The 19,973-nt window shown below is 59.8% G+C and overlaps 1 protein-coding gene across 2 annotated transcripts in view; it reads right to left on the bottom strand.

Annotated features, from left to right (window-relative positions):
* The window catches only part of LOC140410977 (glutamate receptor ionotropic, kainate 2), a 682,991-nt gene extending 668,167 nt beyond the window's left edge, over nt 1-14,824 (bottom strand). The window contains exon 1 of one of the 2 annotated variants that reach the window (XM_072499848.1): nt 14,763-14,824. The gene's annotated coding sequence lies outside the window, so the exon portion shown is untranslated. Of the gene's footprint in view, nt 1-11,693; nt 11,749-14,762 lie in introns of those variants that run through there. The other variant, XM_072499850.1, reaches the window with a different exon arrangement.
* Nucleotides 14,825-19,973: the final 5,149 nt, after the last annotated feature.

Below are 19,973 nucleotides of genomic sequence, written 5' to 3'. Positions count from 1 at the left end.
ACAGAGAGAATGTGTGTGTGAGAGAGAGGGAGAGCAACAAGGAACAGCGTCAGCCCTGCACTGAAAGCAAGCATTGGAGCGACCCCATCTGGCCACGCCGTCAACTGCAGGCTCCCGGTCCCAGGCTAAAACCTGAAACAAAAAAAAACCTTAAAAGCAGAACATGTCCAACACGACTTTATTCTGAAGATTTGAAAGAAAAACACTCGCCCAGCAGCAGTTAAAACGCCGGTCAGAAATTTGCCAACACGGTACTGATCAGAGAATCCCCCCCCCCCCCAAAAAAAAGACACATACATACTGCACAAGACTTTCCCATGTGCGAGTCCAAAGCAGGGTTGCTGAACAGATTGCAAATGAGCGTTTGCGGGAATTTGCTATGTGTGGCCGCTTGGGTGAGAGGAGGAGGAACATGGAGTGGACCTGTAGCTCAGCCCAGGGAGCTGCTGTGCTGTTTGACAGTCACTCAGTCACTCCCCCCCCCACCCCCTTCTCTTCTCCTCCCCCTCTCTCCCCCCTCCGCCCCTCCCCTCCCCCTCACCCTCTCTTCCTCCCTTCCCCTTCCCTTCCCCCCCTCTTCCCCCCTGCCGCCTCTCTTCCCCTCCCCTTCTCTTCCCCCCTCCCCCTCTCTTCCCCCCTTCCCGCTCTCTTCCCCCCTCCCCGCTCTCTTCCCCCTTCCCCCCTCTTTTCCCCCCTCTCCCCCTCTCTTCCCCCCCTTCCCCCTCTCTTCTCCCCCCTTCCCCCCTCTCTTCCCCCCTCCCCCTCTCTACCCCTTCACCCCGTCTCTTCCCCCCTCCCCCCTCCTTCCTCCCCTCCCCTACCCCTCTCTTCCCCCCTCTGGGACCCCCTCTCTTCCCCCCAACTCCCCCTCTATTCCCCCCTCCCCCTCTCTTCCTCCTTACCCCCTCTTCCTCCCTTCCCCCTCTTCCTCCCTTCCCCCACTCCCCCTCTCTTTCCCCCCTCCCCCTCTCTTCCTCCCTTCCCCCTCTTCCTCCCTTCCCCCTCCTCTCTTCCCCCCCACTCCCCCTCTCTTCCCCCCCACTCCCCTCTCTTCCCCCCTCCCCCTCTCTTCCCCCCCACTCCCCCTCTCTTCCCCCTCCCCTCTCTTCCCCCTCCCCCTCTCTTCCCCCTCCCCCTCTCTTCCTCCCTTCCCTCACTCTTCCCTTCCCTCCCCTCGCCACCTCCCCTTCCCCTCTCCCCTCTCCCCTCTCCCTCCCCTCTCCACCTCCCCTTCCCCTCTCCCTCCACCCCCTCCCTCCCCTCTCTTCCCCCCTCCCTCCCCTCCCTCCCCTCTCTTCCCCCACTCCCTCCCCTCTCTTCCCCCTCCCTCCCCTCTCTTCCCCCTCCTCCCCTCTCTTCCCCCTCTCCCTCCCCTCTCTTCCCCCTCCATCCCCACTCTTCCCCCTCCCTCCCCTCTCTTCCCCCCTCCCTCCCCACTCAGCCACCCTCCCTCCCCTCTCTTCCCTCCCTCCCCTCTCTCCCTCCCTCCCCTCCCCCCTTCCTCCCCTCCCCCTCTTCCTCCCCCACCCCTCCCCCTCTTCCCCCCTTCTCTCTCCCCCTCACTCCCCCCCTCCCCTCTCCCCCCTCCTTCCCCCCTTCCCCCTCCCTCCCACTCCCTTCCCCCTCTCTCTCCCTCCCTCCCCCCTCAGCCCCCTCCCTCCCCTCTCTTCCCCCCCTCCTCTCCTCTCCCCCTCCCTCTCCTCTCCCCCTTCTCCTCTCCCCCCTCTCCTCTCCCCCTCACCTCTCCCCCCTCTCCTCTCCCCCCTCTCCTCTCCCCCCCTCCTCTCCCCCTCTCATCTGCCTCCCTCCCTCCCTCTTCACCCCTCCCTCCCTCTTCCCCCCTCCCTCCCTCTCCCCCCTCCCTCTTCCCCTCCACCCTCTCCCCTCCCTCCCCTCCCCCCCCCTCCCCCCCTCTTCCCCCTCCATCCCTCCTCCCCCTCCCGCTTCCCCCTCCCTCCCTCACCCCCCTTCCCCCACCCTCCCTCCTCCCCCCTCCTCCCTCCTCCCCCTCCCTCCCTCCTCCCCCTCCCTCCCTCCTCCCTCTTCCCCCTCCCTCCCTCCTCCCCCTCCCTCCCTCCTCCCCCCTCCCTCCCTCCTCCCCCCTCCCTCCCTCTTCCCCCTCCCTCCCTCTTCCCCCTCCCTCCCTCTTCCCCCCTCCCTCCCTCTTCCCCCCCTCCCTCCCTCCTCCCCCCTCCCTCTCCCCACTCCCTCCCTCACCCCCACCCACCCACCACTCCCCCCACCCACCCACCCTCTTCCCCCCTCCCCCTCCCTCCCCTCCCACCCCCTCCCACCCACCCTCTCCCCCTCCTCCCTCCCTCATCCCCCTCCACCCACCCTCTTCCCCCCCCCTCCAACCCTCTTCCCCCCCTCCCACCCTCTCCCCCCCTCCACCCACCCCTCTTCCCCCCCCCACCCTCCCACCCTCTTCCCCCCTCCCTCCCTCTTCCCCCCTCCCTCCCTCTTCCCCCCTCCCTCCCTCTTCCCCCCTCCCTCTCCCCCTCCCTCCATCCCTTCCTCTTCCCCCTCCCCTTTTCTCCTCCACCCTCTCTTCCCCCTCCCCCTCTCTTCCCCCTCCCCCTCTCTTCCCCCTCCCCCTCTCTTCACCCCCTCCCCCTCTCTTTCCCCCTCCCCCTCTCTTTCCCCCTCCCCCTTTCTTTCCCCCTCCCCTCTCTTTCCCCCTCCCCTCTCTTCCCCTCCCCCTCTTCCCCCCTCCCCCCCACTCCCCCTCCCCCTCTCTCCCCCCTCCCCCTCTCTTCCCCCCTCCCCCTCCCTTCCCCCCTCCCCCTCCCTTCCCCCCTCCCCCTCCCTTCCCCCCTCTTCCCCCTGCCGCCTCTCTTCCCCCCTCCCCCTCTCTATCCCCTCCCCCTCTCTTTCCCCCTCCCCTCTCTTCCCATCCCTCCCCCTCTCTTCCCCCCCTCCCCCTCTCTTCCCCTTTCCCCCTCTTTACCCCCGCTCCCCCTCTCTTCCCCCTCCCCCTCTCTTCCCCCCTTCCCCTCCCTCCCCCCTCTCTTCACCCCACCCCTCCCCCTCTCTTCCCCCCCACCCCCTCTCTTCCCCCCACCCCCTCCCCCTCTATTCCCCCCCACCCCTCCCCCTCTCTTCCCCTCCCCCACCCCCCTCCCCCTCTCTTCCTCCCTCCCCCCACCGCTCTTCCTCCCCCCTCCCTCTTCCTCCCCTCCCCCTCTCTTCCCCGAACTCTATTCCCCTCTCTCTTCCTCCCTTCCCCCCCATCCTCCCTTCCTCCCCTCTCCTCCCTTCCCCCTTCTCTCTTCCCCCCACCCCCCTCTCAATCCCCTCTTCCTCCCTTCCCCCCTCCTCTCTTCCCCCCCACTCCCCCTCTCATCCCCCCCACTCCCCCTTTCTTCCCCCCCACTCCCTCTCTTCCCCCCACACCCCCTCTCTTCCCCCCACTCCCCCTCTCTTCCCCCCTCCCCCTCTCTTCCCCCTCCCCCTCTCTTCCCCCCTCTCTTCCTCCCTTCCCGCCCCTCTTTCCTTCCCTCCCTCTTCCCTTCCCTCCCCTCTCCCCCTCCCCTCTCCCTCCCATCCCCCTCCCTCCTTCCCCCCTCCCTCCCCTCTCTTCCCCCCCTCCCTCCCCTCTCTTCCCCCCTCCCTCCCCTCTCTTCCCCCCTCCCTCCCCTCTCTTCCCCCCCTCCCTCCCCTCTCAGCCCCCCTCCCTCCCCCCTCTCTTCCCCCCCCTCCCCCTCTTCTCCCCTCCCTTCTCTCTCTCCCCTCTCTCACCCCCTCCCCTTTCCCCCTCCCTCCCTTCCCTCCCTTCCCCCTTCCCCCTCTCCCTCCCCTCCCTCCCCTCGCAGCCCCCCTCTCTCCCTCTCCTCTCCCCCTCCCTCTCCTCTCCCCCTCCCTCTCCTCTCCCCCCTCCCTCTCCTCTGCCCCCTCCCTCTCCCCCCCTCTCCTCTCCCTGCCCCCTCCCTCTCCCCCTCCCTCTCCTCTCACCCCTCCCTCTCCCCCCCCCATCCTCTCCTCTCCCCCTCCCCCTCCCTCTCCTCTCCCCCCTCCCTCTCCTCTCCCCCCCTCTCCTCTCCCCCCTCACTCCCCCCACTTCCCCCCCCTCTTCCCCCCCCTCCCTCTTCCCCTTCCCTCCCTCCCTCTTCCCCCTCCCTCCCTCTTCCCCCTCCCTCCCTCTCCCACTTCCCCCTCCCTCCCTCCTCTTCCCCCCTCTTCCCCCCTCCCTCCCTCCCTCTCCCTCCCTCCCTCTTCCCTCTTCCCCCTCCCTCCCTCCCCCTCCCCCCTCCCTCCCTCCCCCTCTTCCCCCTTCCTCTCCCCCTCCCTCCCTCGCCCCCCTCCCCTCTCCCGCCCTCCCTCCCTCTCCCCCACTCCCTCCCACTCCTCCCTCCCTCTTCCCCCTCCCTCTCCCCCTCCCTCCCTCCCCCCTCTTCCCCCTCCCTCCCTCCCTCTTCCCCCTCCCTCTTCCCCCCTCCCTCTCCCCCCCTCCCTCCCTCGCCCCCCCTCCCTCCCTCTCCCCCACTCCCTCCCTCTCCCACACTCCCTCCCTCTCCCCGACTCCCTCCCTCCCTCTCCCCCCTCCCTCTCTCTTCCCCCTCCCTCCCTCTTCCCCTCCCTCCCTCCCTCTCTCCCCCTCCCTCCCTCCATCTCTCCCCCTCCCTCCCTCCCTCTCTCCCCCCTCCCTCTCTCTTCCTCCCTCCCTCTTCCCCCCTCCTCCCTTCCCCCCACTCCCCCTCTCTTCCTCCCTCCCTCTTCCCCCCTCCTCCCTTCCCCACACTCCCCCTCTCTTCCTCTTCCCCCCTCCCTCCCTCCCTCTTCCCCCTCCCTCCCTCCCTCTTCCCCCCTCCCTCCCTCCCCCTCTTCCCCCCTTCCTCTTCCCCTCCCTCCCTCGCCCCTCCCTCTCCCGCCCTCCCTCCCTCTCCCCCAATCCCTCCCACTCCCCCACTCCCTCCCACTCCTCCCTCCCTCTCCCTCCCCCCCTCTTCCCCTCCCTCTCCCCCCTCCCCCCTCCCTCCCCCCTCTTCCCCCTCCCTCCCTCCCTCTTCCCCCTCCCTCCCTCCCTCTTCCCCCTCCCTCCCCTCCCTCTTCCCCCTCCCTCTCCCCTCCCTCTCCCCCCTCCCTCCCTCGCCACCCCTCCCTCTCCCCCCTCCCTCCCTCTCCCACACTCCCTCCCTCTCCCACACTCCCTCCCTCTCCCCCACTCCATCCCTCTCCCCCCTCCCTCCCTCTCCCCCCCTCCCTCTCTCTCCCCCCTCCCCCTCCCTCTCTCTCCCCCCTCTCTCTCCCCCCTCCCTCCCTCTTCCCCTCCCTCCCTCTCTCCCCCCTCCCTCTCTCTCCCCCCTCTCTCTCCCCCCCTCTCTCCCCCCTCTCTTCCCCCTCCCCTCCCCTCCCACTCTCTTCCCCCCTCCCCCTCTCTTCCTCCCTCCCTCTTCCCCCTCTTCCCTTCCCCCCACTCCCCCTCTCTTCCTCCCTCCCTCTTCCCCCCTCCTCCCTTCCCCACACTCCCCCTCTCTTCCCCTCTCCCCCTCCCCTCTCCCCCTCCCCTTCCCCTCTCCCCTCCCCTTCCCCTCTCCCTCCCAGCCCCCTCCCTCCCTTCCGCCCCTCCCTCCCCCTCCATCCCCTCTCTTCCCCCCTCCCCCTCTTCCTCCCCCTCCCCCTCTTCCTCCCCCTGCCCCTCTTCCTCCCCCACCCCTTCCCCCTCCCCCTTCTCTCTCCACCCTCTCTGACCCCCCTTGTCTTCCCCCCCTCTCTCTCCCCCTCCCTCTCCCCTCCATCCTATTCCCCATCCTCTTCCCCCCCCTCTTCCCCCCCATCCCATCCTCTCCCCCCTACCCATCCTCTTCCTCCCCCATCCCATCCCATCCTCTCCCCCATCCCATCCTCTCCCCCCCATCCCATGCTCCCCCCATCCCATCCCATCCTCTTCCTCCCCCCATGCTGTTCCTCTCCCCCCTCTTCCTATCCTCTCCCCCCCATTCCCATCCTCCTCCCTTCCCATCCTCCCCCACCTTCCCATCCTCCCCCCCCTTCCCATCCTCCCCCCCTTCCCATCCTCTCCCTCCCCTCTCTTCCCCTCCCTCCCCTCTCTTCCCCCCTCCCTCTCTTCTCCCCTCCCTCTCCTCCCCCCTCCCTCTCCTCTCCCCCTCTCCTCTCCCCCTCCCTCTCCCCCCCCCCTCTCCTCCCCCCTCCTTCTCCTCTCCCCCTCTCCTCTCCCCCTCCCTCTCCCCCCCCTCTCCTCCCCCTCCTTCTCCTCCCCCCCTCCCTCTCCTCCCCCTCCCTCTCCTCCCCCCTCCCTGTCCTCCTCCCTCTCCTCTCCCCCTCCTCTCCTCCCCCCTCCCTGTCCTCCCTCCCTCTCCTCTCCCCCCTCCTCTCCCTCTTCCCCCCTCCCTCTTCCCCCTCCCACCCTCTTCCCCTCCCACTCTCTTCCCCCTCCCACCCTCTTCCCTCCCCCCTCCCACCCTCCCCTCTTCCCCCTCCCTCCCTCTTCCCCCTCCCTCCCTCTTCCCCCTCCCTCCCCCCCTCTTCCCCCTGCCGCCTCTCTTCCCCCCTCTCTTCCCCCCTCCCCCCCTCTCTTCCCCCCCCCTCTCTTTCCCCCTCCCCCTCTCTTTCCACCCCTCCCCCCTCTCTTTCCACCCCCCTCTCTTTCCCCCCTCCCCCTCTCTTTCCACCCCTCCCCCTCTCTTCCACCCCTCCCCCCTCTCTTCCCCCCTCCCCCTCTCTCCCCCTTCCCCCCTCTTTACCCCCGCTCCCCCTCTCTGCCCCCTCCCCCTCTCTTCCCCCTCCTCCTCCCTCCCCCCTCTCTTCCCCCCCACCCCTCCCCCTCTCTTCCCCCCCACCCCCTCCCTTTCTCTTCCCCCCCACCCCCTCCCCCTCTCTTCCCCCCACCCCCTCCCTTTCTCTTCCCCCACCCCCTCCCCCTCTCTTCCCCCCCCCCCCCCTCCCCCCCTCTTCCCCCCACCCCCTCCCCCTCTCTTCCCCCCCCCCTCCCCCTCTCTTCTCCCCCCACCGCTCTTCCTCCCCCTCCCTCTTCCTCCCCTCCCCTCCCCCTCTCTTCACCCGAACTCCTCCTCTATTCCCCCCTCTCTTCCTCCCTTCCCCCCTCATCCTCCCTTCCTCCCCTCTTCCTCCCTTCCCCTTCTCTCTTCCCCCCACTCCCCCGCTCTTCGCCCTCTTCCTCCCTTCCCCCCTCCTCTCTTCCCCCCCCCACTCCCCCTTTCTTCCCCCCCACTCCCCCTTTCTTCCCCCCCCACTCCCCCTCTCTTCCCCCCTCCCCCTCTCTTCCCCCTCCCCCTCTCTTCCCCCCTCTCTTCCTCCCTTCCCGCCCCTCTTTCCTTCCCTCCCTCTTCCCTTCCCTCCCCTCTCCCCCTCCCCTCTCATCCCCCTCCCTCCCTTCCCCTCCCTCCCCTCTTCCCCCCTCCCTCCCCTCTCTTCCCCCTCCCTCCCCTGTCTTCCCCCCTCCCTCTCCTCTCTTCCCCCCCTCCCTCCCCTCTCAGCCCCCCTCCCTCCCCCCCCTTCTCTTCCCCCTCCCTCCCCTCCCCCTCTTCCTCCCCCTCCCCCTCTTCCTCCCCTCTTCCCCCTTCTCTCTCCCCCTCTCTCACCCCCTCCCCTTTCCCCCCTCCCTTCCTCCTTCCCCCCTTCCCCCTCTCCCTCCCCCTCCCTCCCCTCGCAGCCCCCCTCTCCCCCTCCCTCTCCTCTCCCCCCTCCCTCTCCTCTCCCCCCCTCCCTCTCCCCCTCCCCCCTCCCTCTCGTCTCCCCCTCCCTCTCCCGCTCCCTCTCCTCTCCCCCCTCCTTCTCCTCTCCCCCCCTCTCCTCTCCCCCCTCATCTCCCTCCCTCTTCCCCCCTCCCTCCTCTTCCCTCCCTCCCTCCCTCTTCCCCCCCCTCCCTCTCCCTCTTCCCCCCTCCCTCCCTCTCCTTCCCTCTTCCCCCTCCCTCCCTCTCCCTCCCTCTTCCCCCCCCTCTTCCCCCCTCCCTCCCTCTTCCCCCTCCCTCCCTCCCCCTCTTCCCCCTTCCTCTCCCCCTCCCTCCCTCGCCCCCTCCCTCTCCCGCCCTCTCCTCTCCCCCTCTCCCCCACTCCCCTCCCCACTCCTCCCTCCCTCTTCCTCCTCCCTCTCCCCCTCCCTCCCTCCCCCTCTTCCCCCTCCCTCTTCCCCTTCCCTCCCTCCCTCTTCCCCTCCCTCTCCCCCATCCCTCCCTCGCCCCCCTTCCTCTCCCCCTCCCTCCCTCTCCCCCACTCCCTCCCTCTCCCACACTCCCTCCCTCCCCCCACCCCTCCCTCTCCCCCTCCCTCTCTCTCCCCCTCCCTCTCACTCCCCCTCCCTCTCTCTCCCCCCCTCCCTCTCCCCCCCCTCTCTCTCCCCCCTCCCTCTCTCTTCCCCCCTCCCTCCCTTCCCTCTCTCCCCCCTCCCTCTCTCTTCCCCCTCTCTCTTCCCCCTCTCTCCCCCTCTCTTCCCCCCTCCCCCTCCCACTCTCTCCCCCCTCCCCTCTCTTCCTCCCTCCCTCTTCCCCCCTCCTCCCTTCCCCCCCACTCCACCCCTCTCATCCCTCCCTCCCTCTTCCCCCCTCCTCCCATCCCACACTCCCCCACTCTTCCCCACTCCCCTCCCATCACCCCCACCCCTTCCCCCTCCCTCCCAGCCCCCACCTCCCTTCCACCCCCCCCTCCCACTCTACCCCCCACCCTCCCCCCTCTTCCCCCCCTCCAACCCCTCTCTTCCCCCCTCCACCCCACTCTACCCCCCACCCCTCCCCACCCCCACTTCCACCCCCACCCCTACCCCACCCCCTCACTCTCCACCCCACACACCCCCCCTTACTACCCCCCACACACACCCCCACCCACTCCCCTCACACCCCACCACCAATTCCCCACCACATCCCCCCCACCACTCCCCCCAACCCCCCCCACCCATCCACACCCCCTACCCACCTCATCCCCCCCACCCAACCCATCCTCACCCCCCATCCCACCTCACCCCCCCCAACCCACCTCTTCCCCCCATCCCCATCCTCTCCCCCCTACCCATCCACTCCCCCCCATCCCATCCCATCCTCTCCCCCCCATCCCATCCTCTCCCCCAACCCCACCCAATCACTACCCCCCATCCCATCCCCCCCACCCCACCTCCCCCCCATCCATCCTCACCCCACCCCCACCCACCTCTCCCCCACCCCAACCACTACCTCCCCCCCATCCACCTCCTCCCCCCCATCCACCTCACCCCCATCATCTTCCTCCCCCCATCCTCACCTCCCCCCCATCCTCTTCCTCACCCCCATCCTCTTCTTCTCCCCCCCCATCCCATCCTCCCCCCCATCCTCTTCCTCCCCCCCCCATCCTCTTCCTCTCCCCCTTCCCATCCTCTCCCTCCCCCCTTCCCATCCTCTCCCTCCCCCCCATCCTCTCATCTCCCCCCATTCCCATCCTCTCCCCCTTCCCATCCTCTCCCTCCCCCTTCCCATCCTCTCCCTCCCCCCCCATCCTCTTCCTCTCCCCCCCCATTCCCATCCTCTCCCCCTTCCCATCCTCTCCCTCCCCCTTCCCATCCTCCCCCCTTCCCATCCTCTCCCTCCCCACTTCACATCCTCTCCCTCCTCCTTCCCATCCTCTCCCTCCCCCCCCATCCTCTATCCCTCCCCCCATCCTCTCCCCCCCTTCCCATCCTCTCCCTCCCCTTCCCATCCTCTCCCTCCCCCATCCCATCCTCTCCTCCCCCCTTCCCATCCTCTCCCTCCCCCCCATCCTCTCCCTCCCCCCCATCCTCTCTCCCTCCCCCATCCCATCCTCTCCTCCCCCTTCCCATCCTCTCCCTCCCCCCCATCCTCTCCCTCCCCCCCCATCCTCTCCCTCCCCCCCCATCCTCTCCCTCCCCCCCCATCCTCTCCCTCCCCACTTCACATCCTCTCCCTCCTCCTTCCCATCCTCTCCCTCCCCCCCCCTTCCCATCCTCTCCCCCCTTCCCATCCTCTCCCTCCCCCTTCCCATCCTCTCCCTCCCCCCCATCCTCTCTCCCCCCCCCATCCTCTATCCCTCCCCCCCATCCTCTCCCTCCCCTTCCCATCCTCTCCCTCCCCCATCCCATCCTCTCCTCCCCCCCTTCCCATCCTCTCCCTCCCCCCCATCCTCTCTCCCTCCCCCATCCCATCCTCTCCTCCCCCCTTCCCATCCTCTCCCTCCCCCCCCATCCTCTCCCTCCCCCCCTTCCCATCCTCCCCCTTCCCATCCTCTCCTCTCCCCCCTTCCCATCCTCTCCTCTCCCCCCTTCCCATCCTCTCCCTTCTTCCCCCCTTATCCCATCCTCTCCCCCCCTTATCCCATCCTCTCCCCCCATCCCATCCCTCCCCCCCATCCCATCCTCTCCCTCCCCCCTTCCCATCCTCTCCCTCATCCTCTCCCCCCCCTCCTCTCCCCCCTTCCCATCCTCCCCCCCCCTTATCCCATCCTCTCCCTCCTCCCCCCCTTATCCCATCCTCTCCCTCCCCCCATCCCATCCTCTCCCTCCCCCCCCATCATCCCATCCTCTCCCTCCCCCCGACCCATCTTCCCCCATCCCATCCTCCCCCCATCTCCTCCTCTCCCTCCCCCCATCCCATCCTCCCCCCATCTCCTCCTCTCCCTCCCCCCCATCCCAACCTCCCCATCCCAGCCTCCCCCCCCATCCCCATCCTCTCCCTCCCCCATCCCATCCTCCCCCCCATCCCATCCATCTCCCCCCATCCTATCCTCTCCCTCCCCCCCATCCTATCCTCTCCCTCATCCTCTCCCCCCTCCTGTCCCCCCCCCCTTATCCCATCCTCTCCCTCCTCCCCCCCTTATCCCATCCTCTCCCTCCCCCCCCCCATCATCCCATCCTCTCCCTCCCCCCCATCATCTCCCTCCCCCCGACCCATCTTCCCCCATCCCATCCCCTCCTCTCCCTCCCCCCCATCCCATCCTCCCCCCATCTCCTCCCCCCATCCCATCCCATCCTCTCCCTCCCCCCCCCCCATCCCATCCTCTCCCTCCGCCCCATCCCATCCTCTCCCCCCCGCCCCATCCCATCCTCTCCCCCCCGCCCCATCCCATCCTCTCCCCCCCGCCCCATCCCATCCCCCCCCCCCATCCATCCCATCCCCCCCCCCTCCATCCATCCCATCCCCCCCCCCCATCCATCCCATCCCCCCCCCCCTCCATCCATCCCATCCCCCCCCCATCCATCCCATCCCCCCCCCCCCATCCATCCCATCCCCCCCCCCCCCATCCATCCCCTCCCCCCCCCCCCCCATCCCATCCCCCCCCCCCCCCCATCCCCCCCCCCATCCATCCCATCCCCCCCCCCCCCCCCAATCCATCCCATCCACTCCCTAACGGAATCATTTTTTTGGGGGGGGGCTCGGTGTGATCTGGGATCGGAGCTCCGATCCTCTGCCGGGGAAGAAGCAAGCGCCCCTCTCTCTCTCTTTCCCTCTCCAAGTCCGCCGTTAGCCTCCTGGGCGCTTTGGTTTCAGTCCCAAACTGTTTGGAATAAGCCCGCTCCCTCTAACCCGCAGTCAGCTGAGTTTGCAGCACTGTATCCAGAGGGCTTCGGAATTCCATCCCATCCAATTCAACACCTACAACCAAATGTAGCCGGGTGGAAGGCGGCATTCCATGGGGTTGCTGTGCTTATTCCCAAAGGATTGGGGGGGGGGGGGGGTGCGATGCCACTGCCTCTGTAAACAGAAAAACAAATCCATGCAAATGAGCACTCACGTTAGGGTAAGGAATCCTGAGGCAGGCGGTGTAGTCTCGCTGAGTGCAGTGTCTGCACTTCCCCAGGGAGTGAGCTCCCGCACTCCTCTCTACTCAGGGGGGGGGGGGGGGGGGCTGAGGGACTTCACTCCGGCTCAGAAAGTATATGGCGCCTTTCACTGAAGAATGCAGCCCAAGTCGCGAAGAAAGGGTCCTTATAAATTCAGCCCGTCACCCGAGCCAAGGAGCCTTGGCTGAGTTGCAGCAGCGACTGAAAGGGACAGGTTCTGTTGAGCGCTGCATTCAAGGACTTGGCCGCCAGCGAGGGGGACAGAGCGTCCTTCTGTGGACTGCACACAGTGAACGCTTCATGTGCAGCGTTACACACACAGGGCAGGGAGCCCGCTTTCCGGGAAATCATTTCATTAGCCTGGCCTGCAGTCCACTAAAGCACAACGCCGCCTTATCTGTTGTATTCATTTATGGACGAATAGGAAGACGGGCCTCAAGTGCCGCCAATCATTTTGAAACTTGCTGTCAATTCACCTCCCCTCTCCTAACACATCTCCTCTCGAAATTGGACCACTCAATACACAGCCAGTAAGACTAATCACAACATCAATTAATGTTTCACTTGACACAAGACATTCAGTAAACACTCCTGGTTTGGATCATGTGTCTCGCTATCAGAAAGTCAAAAGCGGCTTCAAATAGCTGCACGCTCAGTTGCTTTTTACTCGTTTCCTCGGAAGTCGGCCGTTGAACCCTCCGGCCCTCACTCTCACCGGCTGCACATCCGGCACTCGGTCAATTCTCTCCGGTTTTAATTCCCAGCAAAATGAACGGCTCAGCCCACACGTGCCTGCGGCGTGTGCACCCGGGAACCACTGCAAAGCTCAGAGGGTAACTGCGACCCTGTCACGGGGTGTCTGGCGTGTCTTTGGCAACGTCTCCAGCAGTGTCTGAGAATCTGTGTCTCGGTCTGCAACTATCAGTGTATGTGTGTCTGTCTCTGTGTCTCAGATTGTGTTGCTGTTACGGGGAGAGGGGTGAGGGAGTGATCCTAGGTAGGGTGCTCTTTCAGAGGGTCGGTGCTGACTCGATGGGCCGAATGGCCTCCTTCTGCACTGTACGGATTCTCTGATTCTAAATGATGTGCAAACAAAAAAGACCCTCGAAATTCGCCTGTTCTGCTCTTTATGTTTTAATATAATCTCGCGGTGATGTGCAATTACAGCTGCATCACTGAAACACTCGGGTCACACATTCAGGTAATACCGGTGTTTCACCAACAAGCCTTCAGAGGCCGACACTTGTGAGTGAGAGAACATGGACTCGCACCCCTGGGCAGGAGCCTCCGACCATTCAATATTAACCCCTAGGACACTTCTGCCATCAGCCCAGGTCAGGGGAGAAAATGCCTGTCTAACCAATTGCGTTGGAGACTGGTTGGGCATAGTCAGGATGGAGGCTGATAGATGTTTGGATGCTGAGGGAATGAAGTGACAAGGGGATAAGTGTAGGGAAGGGGTTGGTTTAGCAGAGTGGGCTAAACAGCTGGCATGTAATGCAGAACAAGGCCAGCAGCGTGAGTTCAATTCCCGTACCGGCCTCCCAGAACAGGTGAGGGAATGTGGCGACTAGGGGCTTTTCACAGTAACTTCATTGAAGCCTACTTGTGACAATAAGCGATTATTATTGAGGCGGAGTTGAGAGAGATCAGCCATGGTCTTGCTGAAGGTGGAGCAGATTGGAACAGGCCTCAGTGGCCTCCTCCTGTTTAAGTTCTTTAAATAGCAGACAGGAGGAAATAAAACTATTCAGCGGGACAAGATTGGGCGGAGACTGGAGGTAATGTGATAAACTCACAAGGAATCTCTCCTCCGAGTTGGCAACGCTGTTCTTTAATCATAGAATTTAGTGCAGAAGGAGGCCATTCGGCCCATCGAGTCTGCACCGGCCCTTGGAAAGAGCATCCTACTTAATAATAGCTTGTTGTCACAAGTAGACTTCACCGAAGTTACTGTGAAAATCTCCACCCTATCCCCGTAACCCAGTAATCCCAGCTAACGTTTTGGACACTGGGGCAATTTAGCACGGACAGTCCACCTAAACTGCACAACGGCACATCTTTGGACTTGTGGGAGGAAACCCACGTAGACACGGGGAGAGCGTGCAGACACAGTGATCGAAGCTGGGAATCAAACCTGGGACCCTGGCGCTGTGAAGCAACTGTGTTAACCACTGTGCTACCGCACTGCCCAATGCAGGTGTCGAGGTGGGGAGAGGGTTCACTGGAGGGTGACTGATCCCAGGGCTTTCAACTGGGAGACGAGTTCCCTTGCACTGTGAGGTGGCGGGGTTCAGGACAGAAAGCTCCCCTTTGTTAAAGACTGCCCGAAACTTAGTGCTTAAGTGAAGACTGAGAAATGGCAAGGATTGAAAGGGACATTACTGCACAGGACTTAGTGCGAGGGTTGGGTGCCAAACTGATAGCTGACCAATAAAAACAAGTCTGCTCCGACTTGCAGGGGAAAGCATCCAGCGTGAATTTCAAGTTTGCACAGAATCTATTTCAGATCCGCACCACCGATTGCAGCCTATTGGCCGGAACATGTGAGCGCTCAATGGCACGAAGATAGTTTTAGAATTGGTTACTGCTCCCTGTTTTCACCTCCTCTTCATATAACTTAAATTTAAAAAAACGGAGCTCCAACAAAGACACTTCACCACTAACGAACCGTGCCCGGAGTCACCATAAAGACACCAGCAACCAGGATCTTGTATCTTCTCGTTCACTTCATGCATCGCATTCCAAATAGTGGCCTCTGATTCTCCTAACAGCGTTTGCACCTTAATTTCCATGTGCATCTGTACTGCACCTGGTTATGGAGTCCAGAAACTGTCGAATAGGTTAACAGATCACTCGGTCGCTCACTCACACCTCAGCGCTGTTTGCAGAAGCAATTCTGCAGTCAGGACATTCTGCCCAGTTCCTCACTCTCCATTTCTGTGCATCGACGTTTATTTGCATGACAAAAAGGGAAAGCCAGTCCCACTTGGAACCCAGTGAGCAAATTTGCTGCTTACCTTGAACTGCTCCGAGCCTGGGGGCGCAGCTGCCAGTGGCGTTGAGCACCGCGGTTGCTCCGCTCTGCCCAGCGCTGCTGAGGCTGCTGCTCTTACCGTGGGGGAGTCGCGCCCCCTAACGGGGGGGACTGGCGGCGGCAGCCTGACCGCGTCCAAAAAGAAAAGATCAACCCCATTCGATTGTGCTCGGCAAGTTAAAAATAGACGCTAGCCGGTCTCTGGCAAACACTTACAGGGAGCAATGTCCTGCATTGGGGGGGGGGGGGGGGGGGGAGACACTCTGGCGGATGTTGGGAAGCGAAGAAGGCGCCTCCCTTTGATCTGGTTTTGGCATATCTGTACAGAGCGACCTGTCCATTGACCAGATCAATACATCTATTGACGCTTCTGGCGTCCCATAGTTCTGACAGTCATCTGCACTTTACTGCATATTCTGGAATTAGAGCCTCGAGAGAGAGAGAGATCAATCGAAAAGCGAATTAAATTGTCGTTGAAAGCATTTTTAATAAAATATTTACTGGAGGACTGCACAACCATGCAAGTAAATTATGCAGCAGCCCCGGATTCGGCATGCCAGTTTCATTGATCGTTTTCTTTTGTTTGGTTACATTATTGGGCTATTTAATTTCTAAGTATGCGTGGAAGTAGCACCGAGTTGCCTGTTCCTGTGATGGACAGTCACAGTTAATTTGCTAGCTTCAGGTTATAATAATATCCAACACAAGAGAGTATCAATTGCCTGACTCCAAAGAGGCCGCTGAACAACGCGCGCGAGAGCGAGCGGACAGCTACAGTTCCCGCGGGGCATCAATAACTGGTTGTGTGCAGTTCTTGTAGTATACACATTCATTTCGTTAAAAGCGCTCTATTAATCAGAAGTAATCAGACCAACCCGCGACCATGATATCTGTACAAGCACTGTAACTTCATTCAAAATGTGGGAGGGAATTGCCCGCGGCGTAAGCTGATGACATGTCATCCACCCGAAACTTTAACTCTGTTTCCCTCTCCACAGATGCTGCCAGACCTGCTGACTTTCCAGCATTTTCTGTCGTTCCTCTAGCAGTGTGCAGTTGGCACGCTGGGGGATAGTGGGGGTAGTTACAGAGTAGAATCCCTGCATTGCAGAAGGAGGCCAGCCAGCCCATCGAGTTTGCACCGACCCTCTGAAAGAGCACCCTACCCAGGCCACCGGCCCTCTGAAAGAGCACCCTACCCAGGCAAACTCCCCCAGCCCCTAGCCACGTAACCCCGCCTAACATTTGGACACTAAGGGCAATTTATCATGGCCAATCCATCAAACTTGCACACCTTTGGACTGTGGGAGGAAACCAGAGCACCCAGAGGAAACCCACGTAAACACGGGGAGAAAGTGCAAACCACACGGACAGTCATCGAAGGCCAGAATCGAACCCTGGTCCCTGGTGCTGTGAGGCAGCAGTGCTAACCACTGTGCCACCAAACCTGTGCTGTACGTAAAAAAGCAAATTACTGCGGATGCTGGAATCTGAAAAGAAAGAGAAAATGCTGGAAAATCTCAGCAGATCTAGCAGCATCTGTAGGGAGAGAAAAGAGCTAACGTTTCGAGTCTGGTGACTCGATGACTCCGATGGCTTTGACAAAGAGTCATCGGACTCAAAACGTTAGCTCTTTTCTCTCCCTACAGATGCTGCCAGACCTGCTGAGATTTTCCAGCATTTTCTCTTTCGTCTGTGCTTTATGTGTCCAGTATTCGGCCAGTAATATACCAAAAATAATTTTGAATGTTGAGGGGATAAAGTTGTAGTTGACTGTGGTGTATGCATGGTATAATATTTGATTGATAATAGATAACAGTGAAGAAGCACTGATGAGTAATTCCCATCACTAACCATGACTCTATCACCTCTGTTATCATACACGTCTGATCATTCTCTTTTTCCAGCTTTAGCAGCACTGCCATTGTTAATCATTGACTGTACTCCCCCATGGTCACTCACTGTCCATTTCCCCTCCAGCCATATTTAAATACAATTTTCTTCCTACCCTCTCCCCTGAAGGTATTGTGTGATACAGTCCTCATTAGCATTTCTCTGGTGCCTCTTCATATCTGATCGCCAGCGACAGTGTCAGGCTTGAGGGTTGTCGGGTACTTGCTGGTCACATCACAATAAATCTTGTTGCTCTCCTCTCCTTATGTCCCCACATCAAATTTCAGACAGGCAGCTCACCAAATTGCCCACCCTAACCTAGGGATGCTGAGCTTAACTGAAGCACTGAAACTGCCCATCTGGCAAAGATCCTCAAACTCAGCACAAAATAGAGAACTGACCTGAGTTGTCTGTCTTAGCTACTTGTTGAATTAATGCACTGAGCTAATAGAGTAAAGATTTTCTTAAAGTGTATTAAATAACAATGAGACACTAAGGATAATACCAAGTGTGAAACCATTAAATTTATCTCCAGGGGAATATATGTATTAGTACCAAGGGCAGGATTCACACATCAAACAAATCAAATCCAATCCTGTTTTTTTCCTAATTCTTAGTTCAAGCACATCGCATATTAATTAGCCAATCTATCAGACATCTTTCACACAATTGCAACTTCCTGCAAAATATATTTTGCACTGTATAATAGAATTTTCATGCAGGTTAATATGCTTAATGTCTGATTAAATGGGTCACATACAAATATTACAAATTGGACATTTCTTTTTGAAACAAGTCAACCAGAAGCTCCAATCCCAGCATAATCATGATCCAAGCAGAATATTTCCTGGCAAGCCAATCGTGCATTTATCAAAATTAAGCTTAATTGATACTTTTGTGCACCTTTTTGCACAGAGTAAACCTAAAACAAAAAGGCTTACCGATAAATGAAACAGAAGCTACTTCAGGTCACAATGCATATATTACTTCCCAAAAGTCTAAAAGACTAAATCCAATTAAATATACCCTGCAGCCCAGATGAGAGAAAGCAGCAATATCAAACTAACAATTTCAACTGCAACAGTTTAAGAGATAACAGTCTTCTCAGAAATGAGGTTAATTGAAAACATGAAAGAGAATGTGCGTCAATTGTAACAAAAAATTAGACATGCACAAACACATTGAAAGACCAGATGAAATTAGTGCTGAACCTTCCTCCCATTAAGTACTGCCACTCACATTCAAACCCCAATTCTAAAATGAATGGTAACATAAATGTATTATTCAAGACCTTTAAGTCAGGTTTGAGGCCAATTGTGTGAAAGTTATGTATATTATTCTGTGGAGATAGATCACAAAATAAAAGTGAACCCCATACATAGTCACACTCAATGAATCATACCTTATAGACACTTGTCCCAGATACTTCTCTGGGTACGTCCTGTCCCATCGGCAGCACAGATCCTTCAGTGGTGATGGCACAGTGGAATACGATTGGGAAGGAGTTGCCCCGGGCATCCTCAATAATGATGAAGGACCCCATGAAGCAGGACAAATAAAGGTAAGTAAACCTCATGTAGATTACCATACACCATCCTTCCTCGATTTGCTGATGAATTAGTTCTCCTCCACATTCAGCACCACTTGGAATAAACACTGATGGTAACAAGGGCACAGAATGTATCCTAGTTGGGAGGTGCAGCGTCCGTTACCAAGAGTGGCTTGGTAGCTCCACTACCACTCGAGCTGGCTGAGTCCTGAAGGACATATCTGCCAGGTTGGGCCTGTGGCAGGTGGTGAGGGAATCAGCAGAAGGGAAACACCTTAGCAATCTATCTGTCACATATACATCTGTCAATGACAGTGTTGGTAGGAATGACCACCTCACAGTCATTGTGGAAATAAAGTCCCGCCTTCCCATGGAGGACAACCTCCAGCATTTTGAATGGCATCATATGAACATGCAAATATAAAAGCGTACAGATTAGGAGCAGAAGCAGGCCATTTGGCTCCTCAAGCCTGCTGAGCCATTTGATAAGATCCTGGATGATCTGTCTACCTTAATGTTTTTTTAACATACCTAACACTTCCTCATAATAACAATCTGTTCTAAAGTATTTACACATCCCTCTGAGACACCATCAATCAACGTGTCCCTCTCCTTTGTGAATACCGATGGAAAATACTCATTAAGGACCTCACCTACTTCCTCTGGTTCTACACATAATTTCCCTCCTTTGTCCTTGAGTGGACCAACTCTTTCTCTAGCTACTCTATTGTTCCTAATATAAGTATAAAATGCCTTGGGATTCTCCTTAATCCTTCTGCCAAGGACATTTTGTGACCCCTTTTTTCCCTCCTAACTCCCTGCTTGAGCTCTTTTCTACTTTCTTGTATTCTTCAAGTGCTTCATCTGTTTTTAGTTGCCTGTACCTTACGTATGCATCTTTTTTCATTTTGACAAGTTTCTCAATTTCCCTGGTCATCCATGGTTCCCGAATCCTGCTTTTCCTGTCCTTCCCTTTTCCCGGCACATGCCTGTCCTGCACTCCCATCAACTGCTCCTTAAAATACTTCAGCATGTCAAATGTGGATTTACCCTCAAACAGCGTCTCTCAAACAACAGCGTACAAATCCTGCATGATCTGGTTGTAGTTGGCCTTCCCCCAATTTAGCAGTTTTACCCTAGGACAACACTCGTCCTTTTCCATGATTTTCTGAAAGCTTATGGAATTGTGGTCACTGTTCGCCACATGTTCTCCCATTACAACTTCCCCTGCAACTTGCTCTCGGGAGATGGAATTCTGCAGCACACCACAGTTCTCCCAGTCACCACCAATTCAACCTGACATTAATTAATAACACTCGCTAATCACAATGCCAGCACCCAGCCAGTCTCAGCCAAGCCTAACCCTGGGTCAGAATCAGCACCCTTTCCTCCACCTCTGCAGCCTCACCTGATTGGGGCACTGATCATGTGATCTGTAGGCTGTTAAGATATTTCTGTCAAGTGTACTTCTCCAAAGCTGAGTCGGGGTTTTCCGTGGGTGGGGGAGTAGGGTTCACACATAGGGAAGGTCATAGAATCATAGAATCTACAGTGTAGAAGGAGGTCATCAAGTTTGCACCAGCCCTTGGAAAGAGCACCCCACTTAAGCCCTCCACCCTATCCCCGTAACCCAACCTTTTTGGACATTAAGGGTAATTCAGCATGGCCAATTCACCTGAACCGCACATCTTTGGACTGTGGGTGGAAACCGGAGGACCCGGAGGAAACCCACGCAGAGACGCGGGGAACGTT

This window comes from Scyliorhinus torazame, chromosome 4 (assembly GCF_047496885.1).
Source record: "Scyliorhinus torazame isolate Kashiwa2021f chromosome 4, sScyTor2.1, whole genome shotgun sequence".
In the NCBI taxonomy this organism is placed as follows: Eukaryota; Metazoa; Chordata; class Chondrichthyes; order Carcharhiniformes; family Scyliorhinidae; genus Scyliorhinus; species Scyliorhinus torazame.
Note: the sequence above shows the minus strand (reverse complement) of the source record. Positions and strands in the feature narration are given on the sequence as shown.